Source organism: Amblyomma mixtum, chromosome 6 (genome assembly GCF_055824585.1).
Source record: "Amblyomma mixtum isolate Tamu chromosome 6, ASM5582458v1, whole genome shotgun sequence".
Classification (NCBI taxonomy): domain Eukaryota; kingdom Metazoa; phylum Arthropoda; class Arachnida; order Ixodida; family Ixodidae; genus Amblyomma; species Amblyomma mixtum.
Window position 1 is genome coordinate 155,558,952 of NC_143017.1, and position 14,953 is coordinate 155,573,904.

The following is a 14,953-nucleotide window of genomic DNA, read 5'->3' on the forward strand; positions in this document are numbered from 1 at the left end:
GAAATAAACGTTTCGAAAACGAAACTTGTAACATTTACGACGGCTAGAGTCACTGAACCCATCTTTTATTCTATCGGTAACATGGCCATTGAAAAAGTTCCTGCAATCAAATACCTAGGTGTCTACATTTCTTCTGATTTAACATGGCACAAACACATTGAATATATAACCACTAAAGCATACAAAACCCTGGGTTTCATTAGGTGTAGCTTGTACTTTGCAAATCAGGCGACCAAACTTTTAGCATACACAACTTTAGTCAGATCACAACTAGAATATGCCGCTTTCAACTGGAACCCACATCAAGCTTATCTTGCGGATAAACTGGAATCACTTCAAAATAAGGCTGCTAGGTTTATCACAAGGAAATACGCGCGCTACTCCAGCATCACAGATATTAAATCATCTCTAATTTTAAGCTCTCTTGGAAAGCGAAGACTTGTCACCCTGCTATGTCACTTTCACAAGATCTATCACAATCACTCGCCATTCACAGATTCTCATATCAAACCAGCACATCGCATTTTCCCCCGATTAGACCACTGCTTCAAAGTGCAACCAAGATAGTTCACACTGAAATTATGCGTCATTCGCCATTGTTCCTTGCCATCTATCACTGGAATGAACTACCTGCAGAAATCGTTTCCGAAAACATTTACGACGCATTTCTTAACAAACTGAAGAGCTTACTCTTTGCTGGCCCTTAATGGAATATTATCAGAAATGTATTCTTTTTTAGATTGTCTTGAACAATGTGGTCCACGTGTGTGCGTGTTTTCAAATACTTTATTTATCCTGTTGCCTTCCCTATTTATCTGAGCACATGTTTGTTTATGCTTTGTGATATTTTTCACTGTGTTATGTAATACGATTGCTTTATTGTTTTTCTTTAACCCCCTATGTAATGCCTGTAAAGGGCCTTTAGGGTATGTGAATAAAAAAAAAAGGCTGACAATGCTGTTGAAAGTAGGAGACAGACACAGGAAGAGACAACTTTCTTCTTCTGGCACAATAAACTAGCCCCTTGACCCCGTCGAAAAAATGGGCTCCGCCTCCGACGGTCGTGAAAGAAAGTTTTCTTTCAAGGATAATCGCATGGCGTGTCAGACATGTGGGCCATTCTTGGACTTGGCACGCAGCTGTGGTTATAACTTATCGCTTACGTGCATCATGAACATCCTAAGTACGTCCACTGCACTCTGCAGGACAAAAGCCCCTCCCATTGGTCTTCAATTGACTGTGCCCACCATATCCCATCTCATTCGCCCACCTGACTTCCCGCTGCCCCTGAAGCATTTCTCTCCTCTTGGAATGCACCCCGTTACCGTAACGGACCATCATTTACCTTCCCTTCGCGTTACATGCCCTGGCCACGCCCATTTTCTCTTGATTTCAGCTATAGGACCTCACTGATTCTTGTTTGTTCCCTAACCCATCCTGCTTTTTTCCGAACACACGCAAACACACGCACACACACGTGCACATTACGCGAACACTGCCGGGAATTACAACGGCGCGCATGCTTCTGCAGTGGCCGCACTCATCAGGGCCAATGGCGTGCGACCTCTCATGCGCACGGAACGCATAGCTTGTCGTATCGCCTGGCGCTCTCAGATCGTCGGTCAACTTCCCTCGCTCGTGAATGGTTTACGCCCAGCAATGCCCCTTTTTCACACATTCCGTTGTAAACATCGGCTGTGCTTAAAACAAGTTACTAAGCGCGTGCAAAGGTGCAAGGGCAGTGTTCTTTCAGAGTGAAGGGAAGGCGGTCGTTCCGACACGCGGGCAGTAAATTGTGTCGGCGCATCTTTCGGCATGCAGGAATGCAGATATTCGATGAGCGCTAAAGGGCGGATGGAGGGCGTAGCCGGCCAGTGCCGATGCCTATACCGCATGCTGGCTATGCGGCCGCCGCGAACACGTGACGTTCGGGTATATAAACATCGTAGATTCTTTGGTACTATGTGTTGAAATCTCCAGCTGGAGTGGGAGGACTACAAGGGGCACTGCTTGAACCTTTTAGAGTAATGCATGGGCGGTGTATGGGACCGCGGGCAAAGATCGGGACCCCGCGTTTCGTCATTAACGCCATGCCCGAAGAGGCAGGGCGTTTCTCATTTCTCTAAAACGCCTGTCGTACATACGCCGTGCTGGTCACGTCCATCCTGCCTCCCTGTCAAGCTGTCGCGCTGTGCATGGCTCGGGCTTCTCACATTGCAGTGGATGGCTCGCAGCGCCGCCTCCTCCGGCGCTGGCCGTGTCCAGCCCCCACGCGGAACACGCAGTGACCGCAGAGCACGTCGGCGCCCATGGCCTGCCGACAAATGGCGATCCGCGCGCCCTATTGAGGTCACGCCGAAATTAATGCTCCCGAAGTACGCTTTTGTGTCCGCGCCTTGGCATGCTATATTCAGGCGAATATCCAGCAAGTTACCGCCTCCACGAGTCTCTCTGTCATGTTAGGAAAGCATAAAAGAACCGAAAATGAGCTGGTCAGCAGTGCCTCCCGACTTATGTAATAAGCTTCGTGCCTTTATAGATATAGTACGATACAACTTAGAAAAAAAAAAACAGCAGTTGCTAACACTAGGCCACGGACCGCGGCGTCCTGTATTACTCCGCTGGACGATCGTAACAGTAAAGAAACTAGAAAGTCAGCTTTTTGATGTTTGACTTTCTTAAACAAGCCAGGTATCAGAACCTTAGAGCTTATCATTTGTTTCTCGTGATAAGCTTCTTATTTAGGTACACAAGAAAAGTTTCAACAATAGACTACTTTTTCGTCGTAAAGGAATTCTGTGCGGTGGTCCGGAATGTGGGCGAATCTTCGCTGCAGAATTAAGTTTTATACGACTATAGAGTTTGTGGCTTTTGGAAGTCTGTGGCACAGTACAATTATTCGTATTGAAATTTCTCTTGACGTAGTAAGTTATTGCTTCCTGTCGTTTGCCTCTACAGTCTCGCTGCTGAGAATAAGTGAGGTCATCTGTCCCGCAGGGCAACAAAATTTCGCTCACTTTGCAGGGTGTCGCCTAATAGTCATCCATATAGCCGATAATTAGATGAGAATGCTCAGAAAGTCGCGCAGGAGGGAAGTGAGGAGTTGGCTTGTCTGTTCTTTAATTGGCTAGATATGAAATAAGCTTCCATGTGAGCTTTCTTTTTCATTATGCATATTCCGGTTGCGAATTAACTCGCGGCTGAAAGTACTCGGTACAAACAGCATGAAGTGTGTGAGTTTCGTACCAACTACGTCCTGCCGAAGATTGCTTGCCGAAAGCAGCGTAAATCTAGAGCTTAGCTTGATACACTTACGCTGCCACATAGTATCAATGTTAACATACGTTTCAGAAGCAATAGTGATTCAATGTTAGTTACACATATATCGTTCTTTCGTGTTCCTGCTTTTTAACACATGAAATACGTTTGGCATTCATTCTTTGCAAGCTCTTTCAAATATGGTCTCGAAATTGCAGCGCAGTTCACTCCGAAGCCAATGCCAAGAACAAACTGTCTCTAAAACCGAATTTTGCACCTTAACGGTTTCAGCAGAAAAAAAAAAAAAAACCTTTCCCAGCTCGCCGAGTGATAATCGTGCTAACGCCGGTGCAAATCGAGCAGCCCGTTTTCCCGGCGCCTCAAACCACTCGCTAGGGAACACGTGGTACAGCCCGCCACACTGACATATTGTGGAAGAGCATTGCTTGTTATGATGACGATGATGATGTCCTCAGGCTTAATGGCTTGTTATCTTCACTATCATGATCGTCATCGACGTCATTATCCTTCGCCCGCTTGTTTCGCGCTTTCTAATATTCGACGGCTTATGCCCAGCATTCTTGGACAAAAGTTTTGAACGTTGGAATATTTTAGCCTACTGTTATTCAAATTTTGAATTTAATGGCTCACTCTTGCAATGTGTATAGCAAAATTTTTCTTTTTAAGTTTTGCATCGCTCTCATCGAGCAGTGAAGACTGTCATAGAAAACCAACGGGGAACATTTTTCACGATAGCAAAAATTTTAATGGCAAAAAAAATGCAAGCCTGCTAACGAGGGTCCTGCGGATATGTTGATTGTGTAGTGTGCCAGCAGTGACGGGTTCCGCTAACGGCCTGCGCCGACACTATGCTGCGCCTGAAGACGAAAAAGTTGGTCCGCGCTCTCTTGGTGCTGGCTGCGCCTGAATACGCTGCAAGATCCTACGCAGTGGCTCGGTCTCTCCGAGGACACATAATAAACGCACCCCTAAACTATCCGCATTTATTTCACAATGCTTAAAACTTGAAGCATGCCACGTGTATTATAGGCAACTTGATAACAAGCAATAGTTTTCGGTGGAACTTTGAGGGTTCAGTAAACTATTCGGCTTCTTCTGGTATCTTTTCAGATGCAAACCCCCAATGAGTGGCAAAAGCTTTCATTTAGTCATGGCATGTAAATTAGTGGCACTTTTGATGAAATTCCCGTGAAGCTTTGCGTCCGACTAAGACAAGGAAACTCGCCGGTAAGCACGCTTATTGGTCGAATTGCAAGTCAGGTGCGTAGCCGTATAGCCAAAGCAGATATGGCACCCCGTGGTTTTACAAGAAAAAAAAAACTATGCCACTGCGGAACTTCGCGCAAGCTGCGCAGTATCGGCGTTGTAATAGCAGAAGCAGTTTCGAGGACAAAAGTTTGCGCAAGCTTGCCCAGATGATGCAGTTTGACCCGCCGAAACAGTATTACTTAGGTGCTTTCCGAAATGTTCGCTGAACTGAAAGTGGCAATGTGCTAAAATTCTTTCAACTGAAACTCACTTCTATTGAATGCGACGACACTTCGACCTGAGATCTCACATAAGTATCTAAAAAGTTATCTTAGGCAACGTTCGTTCGCGTGGTATTTCAGTGTTTGTGCCATGGCTTTCGAGATATGGTCTCTGGCTCGCGTATGCAGTAGCACATCATACATTGTAAAGCTGCGCAAAGTGAACGCATCAGGACAGGATACTGGACGTCTTTTTTTCTTGTGTGTGTTTCTTTCGTGCAACTTTACTGTGTCCGAATATTTGCACCAACTAGCGCGACAACATGTTCATTCTCAAGCACACTCTAAACACAAATACGCCTATATGAAAGCAAACAGGGAGTAACCTGTCTTCTAACCTTCTCCATTTATAAAAGGGAGTGTGATAAAAGACAGGTTACTCCCCTTTTTACTCCTTTCTGTTCAAAATGTATGCAGTAAAGTTGCCTGTCAGTGGCATTGCGTAACTCCACACTTGAGCATGTTTCGAATCCTGGCAATGACGGATGCACGTTCGGCTAGCGAAAAAAGGCGCTCAAATATTCACACTCATATGCTACATACTCGGCTGAGCCCCTCTGCAACGGGGCCTCAGGAAGCGGCGTGCCTCTCGCTATCTGCGCGTGCATGCCGCCGAGACACAAGCGCGGACAAGTTCATATGCACAAGTATAGCGGCCGATAAACGCGGCGGAAGCTTACGCGTGCGTGTGGCCATCACGATAAGGAGCGAGACTTGCAATTTCGAGCACGCTCGCGCAGTGGCTGATATGCATATCTCGTCGAGAGCGCGACGGCGCGCCATGCATGTGCGCGCGGCAGCTCGCGAGCGTGTGGGCTGTGCCATCGCGAGGAGAATACGTACTGGGCCGCCGCTCACAGTGCGGTGGCCGCTTCGCGATAACTGTAGCCATGGGGGCATTGCGTGTCAGCTGGAAGAACCGCTGCGCCTCTAAACACGTGTTTCAAAAATCTTTCAGAAGACTGCTTATTTGGGGGAAAAAAAAAGAAAAAAACAGCGCACACTAAACACGAACAGAGCAAGATACGACTCAGTCCGTGTCTTAAAGGTGCGCTGTTTCTTTCAAAAAATGAACTACCAGCTAGCGCGTTCGACCACCCTTGCATATATTGAGTGCAACGACCGCTGACTCGATAAGGCATGAGTAGCCTAACACTGCAATTTTAGTTGCTATAAGTAGTAGATTACTCATTGGCATCCGCCCAAGCGCAGCCGTATACGGCTACAAAGGAAAGCTAAACAGTTTTTCTCAGCAACTTCGTAGTTAAAGAGAAATTCGTTCTGGTCCTCGGTTCGGAACCGCGACCACCGCTTCACCGGAGCAGTCGCTCTACCAAATGAGCTGACTGGGACGGCTAGCATATGGTAGGGCGAGAGCGACTTGATCAAAACTTGAGGTGGGAACAGTAATAGTCAAAGTGAGCAGTGTTTTATCTATACATAGCGCTGATGGTTTGGTGCGCAGTCTCCGAGAGGTGGATGAGCTGGCTCGTCGCTCATGCACGCATGCGTCGCTCATGCGCTCATGCAAAAAAAAAAAAAAACAAAACACATATTGCATTTTTTGACAGCCAAAGCAGGGAGTGCATTCATTATGCGAGCGCGTCGATTACGCGAGTAAATACGGTACTTCATAGACGCCTTCACCATTGTCAGAAATTCTGAGCTAAACTGTTTGTCTGGATGCATATGCATGGGGCACTACTGTAACGAGAAGGATATGCGAACCAAAAACTAGTAACGTTCTTCGCTTGAGGTTACTTTTTCTCGTATTGTACGGAATGTGACTGCAGTGGTGTGAGCTAGATGGCGCAGCACGGCGCTGCTCAGCTAACTGCTGCAAATATATGTATCGGCAATGAGCGCCCTTCGCGAACGTTGTATAGGCATTTTGTGAAAGCGCCAGGGGCACACAGAACTCCAGGCAGAACAATATGAGGACTTCCAGGTTTAGAAGGCTTATATCATCAATTCGTAGAGCGCTTTGCAGAATATATTCTGCTGAAAACTCCACAAATCGCCAGAAGTGCGAACTTTTTGAAATAAATGTCGTGAAATTTGATAACAATTGAGCGATTTTCACGGGTCAGAAGTTGTAGTGGCAGGGGCAGTGATTAATTTCGACCCCAAGGAACCCTTTATCACTGATTGAAATTTCGTAACTTGAGCGCTTGTACATTCCAGACATTTCGCTTCCATCAAAACAGAACCACCGTGGACTCACGACAGAACCCATATGTAACCCTGTGTCAACAGCAAAACACCATAGCTAGCGGCCCATCGCAGCAAGCAAGCCTGAGGAGTGTGCAGACGTTTGTCACGTACTCCAGAGCCTCTTTTATAGACTGAAAATAAAACTAAAGTCAAATAAAACTCAAGATAGAAGCCGCAAGTGCTCCTCAAAAGATGCCCTCCAGCCATTGACGTCGACCGATGATCATGACGATGATCACGGTTAATCCCTTTTGCACCTGCCAACCCTCTGAAATGCCACGATAACAGGTGCAAGGGGATTAACCATGGCGTCATTACAATAGGCGATGCCATTGACTTCAGCGTCGCCTTTGAGGGGCATTTGCCCCTCAGTGTTTTAGTTGTATGCAACAATACATTATCTGTGCTCCAAGTATACTTTTTTAAGGCAGAAAAACGTTTCAAACGCTGCCTTAGTTCCTTGGAAGCGTATATAATAACAAAAGCTGATCCTGGAAAATTGCAGCGCAGCAGTAACAAGGACGAGACGAGAAGGACGCAAACACAAGCGCTGACTAACAACTGTGTTTTATTGCTCTGAGCCAGCCTATATAAGAACTAGGTACAAAACAACAAAACAGAAACCAACACATCACCTCACGCATTCATGGCACGATTATCGGAATTGTCTCCCGTTCCTCCAATCTTTTGTCCTATCATTGGCGTTCAGAAATGACATTTCTTTTTCACTAAGGCGCACAGAGGGGTTGCTGACACACCTATCTGCGTATTTTGATATTGCCAGAGCTTCTGCTATCAACCTTGTGGTGGTGTCCCGACACTTGCGAATAATAACCGTTCTTTCAAGGGCAGGGGTGCAGCCCTCGCACTGGCTACAGTGTAAGGCGAGTTTCCCTGAGTTTGGGTCCCTTAAAGGGCCACTGACCAGGGTCCGGACATTTTTGAAAAACAAGCCCACTGCATAGATGAGGCATCGAAGATAACCTCTGCAAAATACTAGAGCCATGCGCGCCCCGAAAAGCTGCGAAAATTCAAATCAAAGCCCGTTCGTTCTTTCCTTCCTTCAAAAACGGGCCCCGCCCACTACTCTGCACACCGCTGACGTCAAGGGTGGCTACTTTGGCTAAAGGCACTCCATTGGTGCATCGTTCTGACTGACGGGAGAAGGTTGGGCGTAGCCTTGGCGTCGCGTCGTCTGCACAAGGCTTTCCGCAGCGCCTTCTGTTCTGGCTCATGCCTCCAAACCCGCATGAAGGAAAAAAAAAAAAAACTGCGGAGGGAGCGTGCGGCGACAGCCTTGAACCCTTGCCATAAAAAGTAAAAAATAGTAAAACTGAGGGAGTTGGTTCGCCCCCCCCCCCTCCCCCCCCGCCGTGATCACGTCACGAGAAGCTCTGCGTGCGCGCTCCCTTCTCAGTTTCTTTTCTTCTATGCGAGCCCCCCAAAACAAGGTTTTAATTAGTAGTGCAGCAGAGCCTTTCCCTCGCTCGTCCACTTGAGCGCTCCGCATAGACACCGCTTATCCTCCATGCATCTTGCGTACGCCCTGACTCCAATGAACGACTTGGGCTTCGGAGCGGAGAAAAGACACAAACACACAGAACACAAACACACATGAAGAAAAGCAAACGGGCGGTTGCCGGGTCCGCACTTCGCCGTGTGTTTCGAACAGAAACGACTTCCGCCCATCCGCTCGTGAAACGGTGGGGAGGCCTAAAAAAAAAAAAATGAAAAGGTGGCTCGCTAACTGGGAATGACAAACAGATGTATGAAAGGGTGCGCTCGCTAACAAGTCTAGGTGGTCGAGCCGATCGCGCCTCTCGATCGTTCAGTGTGCGGAGAAAATGCGACGACGCTGTTTCAGCCCCAGCAGCAAAAACCAAGAAAAGAATTCTATTGAAGGCGGGGCCATGACGTAACCCCGTGACGCACTCCACAGACACCACGCCTCCGGCTTACGTCGGAGAAGGAAGGGGTGATTTTGCCTTGCCGAGCCTACTCGACGAGGAGCGGGAGAGAAGAATTTCGAGGAGGGAATGGAAGGAGAGGAGGCTCGCTGAAAGAGAGGTAGAGAGTGTCTGCTGAGCTGGGGTGGTCCGTGGCCCTTTAAGTTCCTTTTGTGCTCTTGTAGTCTTGTGCTCAGGCATCTCCCTGTTTGCCCTATATAAATGTTGCCGCACGACAGGGGAATTGAATATATCACATCTTTTTCGCAATCGACTTTGGCTCTGAACACGTTTGCTGGGCCTGTGAGCCGACGGGTAACAAACCAGTCCTCCCGTATGCCTCAGCGCACTCAAAGCTTGTGAAGAGGGCCATTGTGAAGTCGTGCTTTGTGAGCGCTCTTGAGAAGTCATGTGGGCACCGTAAAGAAGAAGCCTTTCGAAGCCAAGTGCGTCGTCTTGAGCAAGCCGGATATCCAGCGCATCTCCTAATTGCTGTTGCAGAGGGCATGCTGAAACAATCGCGAAATGGGCCCACTACAAATGAACGTCGAACAAAGGCAGCTGTGATACCATACCTGCATGCGGTATCACACAAACTGAAAAGGATAGGAAACAGAGCGGAGGTTGATATTTTCTTCTCGGCCCCGAAGAAGCTGCATCAGTTGTGCAAAGGAGTAAATTCTGTCACCGAACGTGAGCCCGACTGCGTGACGAGGCACCGTCCGCGTATTGTCGATTGCGAAAAAGATGTGATATATTCAATTCCCCTGTCGTGCGGCAACATTTATATAGGGCAAACAGGGAGATGCCTGAACACAAGACTACAAGAGCACAAAAGGAACCTAAGGGACCCAAACTCAGGGGAACTCGCCTTACACTGTAGCCAGTGCGAGGGCTGCACCCCTGCCCTTGAAAGAACGGTTATTATTCGCAAGTGTCGGGACACCACCACAAGGTTGATAGCAGAAGCTCTGGCAATATCAAAATACGCAGATAAGTGTGTCAGCAACCCCTCTGTGCGCCTTAGTGAAAAAGAAATGTCATTTCTGAACGCCAATGATAGGACAAAAGATTGGAGGATCGGGAGACAATTCCGATAATCGTGCCATGAATGCGTGAGGTGATGTGTTGGTTTCTGTTTTGTTGTTTTGTACCTAGTTCTTATATAGGCTGGCTCAGAGCAATAAAACACAGTGGTTAGTCAGCGCTTGTGTTTGCGTCCTTCTCGTCTCGTCCTTGTTACTGCTACGCTGCAATTTTCCAGTATGCAGAACCAACTAGCCAGTCTCTATGTTTTAAGCAAAAGCTCATCCTCTTTCAGCTTCACATTGACGAAAAACCAGTGCACAAGACGGGACGAAAAAATGGAGTGACACGCACAGCGCTCATCATTTGGACATCCCTCGCCTCTTGTGCGCAGGTTTTTCTTCAGTATTGCTCCATACCGACTACACTGGGATACAAAAAAACAAAAAACAAAAGCGGCTTTTCCGCGTCGAAGGACCCCCTTCACGCCAATGGCGGCGACCGATTCTCAAGGACTTGCTAGTGTGACAATGCAGGGAAAGGGGTCAGTCGCCTCCCTGCATTGTCACGCTCAGGTTCATGAGCACCTGCTGACGCCATTGTCTGGAAGGGGCCGTTCCTTTGACGTGGAAAAGCCGCTTTTGTTTTGACTTGACTATAGCTCAGCTCCCCATTCTTCCTCGTTCAGCTTATCTCACTTGTCTCTGTGGCGTCGCTGTGTCTAATGAGTTCACTCCTTCCTGTCTTGAGCTGAGTCACCGCTAGCAACTTCTCCTGGAGATACTAGTGACGGGTATACTCCCTGCAACTCTCAATTTTATTACGGCGATTGCTTTAGAAAGGAGACTCTCTCCGGGGTAAACTCCGCCGTCTGCGTTGCGTCGTATTTCTTAAGAGAAACTAACGAGTTATTTAGTTAGCAAGGGTTTCCGTGTCGACTTGAGCAGCAGCGACATATATGGGCCCAATAACGGACGCGCTGTCAGAATGACTGTGGTAATATGTAGAGTGGCCCTAAGGGTGACTGCTCAATGACAGGATGTAAATAGGGTGGATATCACTTCTTAGCCTTGGGGGAGGACGAAAAGTCCGAGGTTTCTGCCGTTCGTCACTTGGAGTTTCCGCTTCCGCTTGCGAAATCGTTTAGGATATTCGCAGTGACGCAAGAACTTAACGTTAATTGCAGTGACTCAAATTGTTCGTATAGATGCTCCGTGTATCCTTAGTTTCGCTTAGTTACAGAAGCCGTCCTGTGCTCAACAGCGAGGCACTGATTATGCACTAGTACCAAGGAAAGACGTAGATATACTTTTCTGAAAACCAGCCTGAAGATTTCTTTGCTCGCATAACCATGGAGGACGCGTTTTCCCACGTAATTAATGGCATGCTATTCTGTACTTGTAAACGCACAGATATTCCTCTTCAGCCATGCAGTATACTTATAAATAACCGCCGCTGTTAGAGCCGTGCACGTTATATATGTGTGATGCTTGCCAACCATTACGAGCATTATGTTATCCTGAAGGCTTGCTTGTGCCCAATTACGAGTGGTTTTTTGCTGTTTTTTAATGCACAAAACACTACTAGTCTCATTACGACTAAAGCTAGCAGCGTGTGTGTATGTATACTCGCAGATGGTACAGAAAATACAGAAACTGATACAGAAACTTACCCCGTACTTTGCTAGAACTGACACATTTAAATTTTCTTTTTTCCCGGGTACCATCAGCGAGTGGAATTCTCTGACACGATAAAATGTAAGCGCATAGTCATCCTGCATGCCGTTTTTATTTTTAGTTTTTCATTTTATTTTACTTGTTGCCCGTGTATCTGTGTTATCTGATATGTATTTGTTCTACTTGGATCTTTAACATGATCTACAGTATGAAAAAAATAATAAAAATCCCAGTGATGGCAAGAAAAATAGGGTGACGTCATCAAGCGGCCATATGGTGCACACAGCAAGCCGAGTACACCCCCTTCAGGCAGTCCTATACATGCTAATTTGTATATATACTGCCCACTTACCGACGTGTTGGTATGGTGACGTTCGTACCAAAATTGTGATCCGCAACCGTTTGTCGCACAGCGTTCCCGGTGGTGTCATACGATTTCTCGTTGCATATAGCGTACATGCGCTAGTCAAGTTGGAGGCTAGCTTGAGACAGGGATTCGAACCGACGGTATATGCACCTTCGATTGTGTGCCTTCCCAGAATTTCGTATCAAAATCGTGATGCAACCATTCGTCGTACAGCGTTCCGGGTGGAGTCATACGCTGTTGTGTGTGCGTGGGTGGTGTCATACATTGCGCCACCGAAACGGCTTAGACAGCGGAGCGCACTGCCTTATCCCTGGATTTCATTCCGGCCGCTTGTGTGTGTGCTTTTGCAGTAGACAGTGAACCATCAATGCTTTCGCACTCCCACACGTAAGCAGTCGTAAGTGTCTCTGTCGAATTTTTTTTCTTCTTGTTCATTCGTTATTGCTTAGGTTTGGTTTGATTTATGGGGTTTAGCGTCCTAAAGGGATTTAGGCTAAGAGAGACGCCGTAGTGGAGGGCTACGGATAATTTTCACCATCTGGGATGGTTTAACATCCACTGACATCACGCGGTACACGGGTCTCCAGAATTTCGCATTCATCGAAATGCGACCTCCGCAGCTGGGATCGAACCCGCGTCTTGCAGGTCAATAGCCGAGCACCATGAACACTGAGCCACCGCGGCGGCTTCTTATTGATTACATTGATATTGCCTGCTTGTGCAACGACTAATGCGTGATTAATCGTCCCTGTTCACAGCTTATTATTTGGACTCCTGGCCTGCAGCTTACGGCCTGTGGCCCTGTAAAGGTGTAGGAAAAAGAGTTCCCGGAAAAGAGGACCCCATAAGAAATGCCCCCGGAAAAAAAAAATATCACAGGAGGAAACGGCCTGTATAGAAAAAAATGGCGCCCAGGTGGAAAAATGGCGCGGAAAAAATACTCCTTGAGGAGCCCATTTGGAAATGAGAGGCAATTAATTCGCACATTTTCCCCAACTCATTGGCGAAAATTTCCAGCATTTTCAATTTTCCCTAATACGTTGTGGCGAATTAGCAGATTCATTGCCTTACATTTGCAAGCGGGCTCCTCAGGGAGTCATTTTTCCGTGCCATTTTTCCACTTCGAACTATTCATAATTTTATGTAAAGGGCGGCGACAAGCCGCAAGGTACCAGACAAAAGTGCTTGCTGACGTGTTCACTATGGGAGCACCAGAACTCAGAAACACATTTGTCCCAGAACCGACCGATATCGCATAGTAATTTCTAAACTTACAACCGGACTATAAACAGTGCATTAAAGTGCATTGAGTTGCACTCGCCAATATATTTCATTTGATGATACGCTTGGTGTCATGTGGACCCGTGATATTTGACGGCATCTGTTTTCACGCTTCCATACAAAAACATTTATGTATGCAATATATCTATGGCTGCAACTCCATGAGTCCCAGCGAAATCATATTTTTTGTCGTTTTATTTACAAACTTACTGCAGTCTTCGAACTCCCATCAAGTGGGCCTGAAACCTTTGGGGACATTTTTTTTTTTTTTCTGGCATCATTTTTTCCGGGGCGACTTTTTCCGGAACCAGGTCGACACCGCGGAGTATAAGTCCGCAGTTATGACGGGCTATCAACGTCTCCGTTGTTGGAATTTGTCTGAATTCACCAAATATGTAATTCTGAAGTCGTTAGGTCTTGTTCCAAATTTGTCGGGATTGTTAACTGTTAACTGTGAGCGAAGCCTTCTTGCAGCTATAGTGAGTGCTATGGGAAACTGTTGTCCGGTTGTGTTAGTAAAATTCTGTGCGTCTTTGCTGAATATCGGTTGCCTTATATACACAGTGGAGTACCCAAATGTACAAAGGTAACCACCGTGTAACTCCTGAACTTTAGTCATTAAATAATTACTCATTAGCATCCTCATGAATGCAGCCACTGCTGCGAATGAAAGCTACGTACAGTAGTGAATAAAAGGTTATATTTTCAATTTTTTCATATAAATTCAAATTATCGCAGATATTAAAGACATATTTGCTATCTTTGAATGTATTATGATGCAATCGTGCCCTTTTATTGCTTCAGGAGTTGTTAGATGCGAAACTGTTTTCCCTCAGTTTGTTTTTAATTTTTGTCCTTTTGAAGGCGCTTCTATGTGTTTCTATGTGTTGTAAATTGTTGTTATCTTTCTGTCATTTCCAGGCGACATATTCTGCTGTTACATGTATTACTGCATGTGTTAATTAGCACTGGACGGAGTGTGATGTTAAGGTAACGTTATCAAGACTGCTCAAAGGATAATTATCCGCGGCGACAACTATAGGATAATGCACAATCAGCTTTCGCTAGATTTCGGAATGTCGCAGTTCACGCCTTCTCAAATTTTGAAGAAATATAGGCTCAGAGATGGTTTAGTTTCTGGATCTCGAGATACGCCAGGACGACGAGCGAAGTTGTCGAGAAATACATTGTTCATGCGAGCCCAAAAACCGACATTTCCAAAGATTTAGCCCTTTTATCACGCTTTACAGTAACTCCATGAATTGTGAGTCGTGATGTGCAATGTGCTAATCTAAACGACAGTAGTACAGCTTGAACCCCACACATCTGCGATAAGAATGAGGTTTCCATATGACGTCGTTAAAGGAATACGTGGTAAGAATAGGTCACGAATGGAAAAGAGCGGTATAGTTAGACAAATCGGAGTTCCTGTCGTGCGAGAATGATGGGATTTGTTGTATAAGTCGTCACGAACGCTGTTTATAAGGGCTCGTTATAGAGTGGCGAAGCTGGCCTACCGAGATCGTTTTAATTGAATATATTAAGATAAGCATCGCACATCGTCCAAAGGACAAGAAAGCCAGCAGCGCTGAGCAGAAACTCGCGAAGCTGATGCTAAAAGGGAGAAACATTGTC

The 14,953-nt window shown here is 46.4% G+C and overlaps 1 protein-coding gene across 3 annotated transcripts in view; it reads left to right on the plus strand.

Moving 5' to 3' along the window:
- Positions 1 to 14,953, plus strand: part of LOC149340904 (uncharacterized) — a 347,683-nt gene that overhangs the window by 13,901 nt on the left and 318,829 nt on the right. The window lies entirely within an intron of this gene.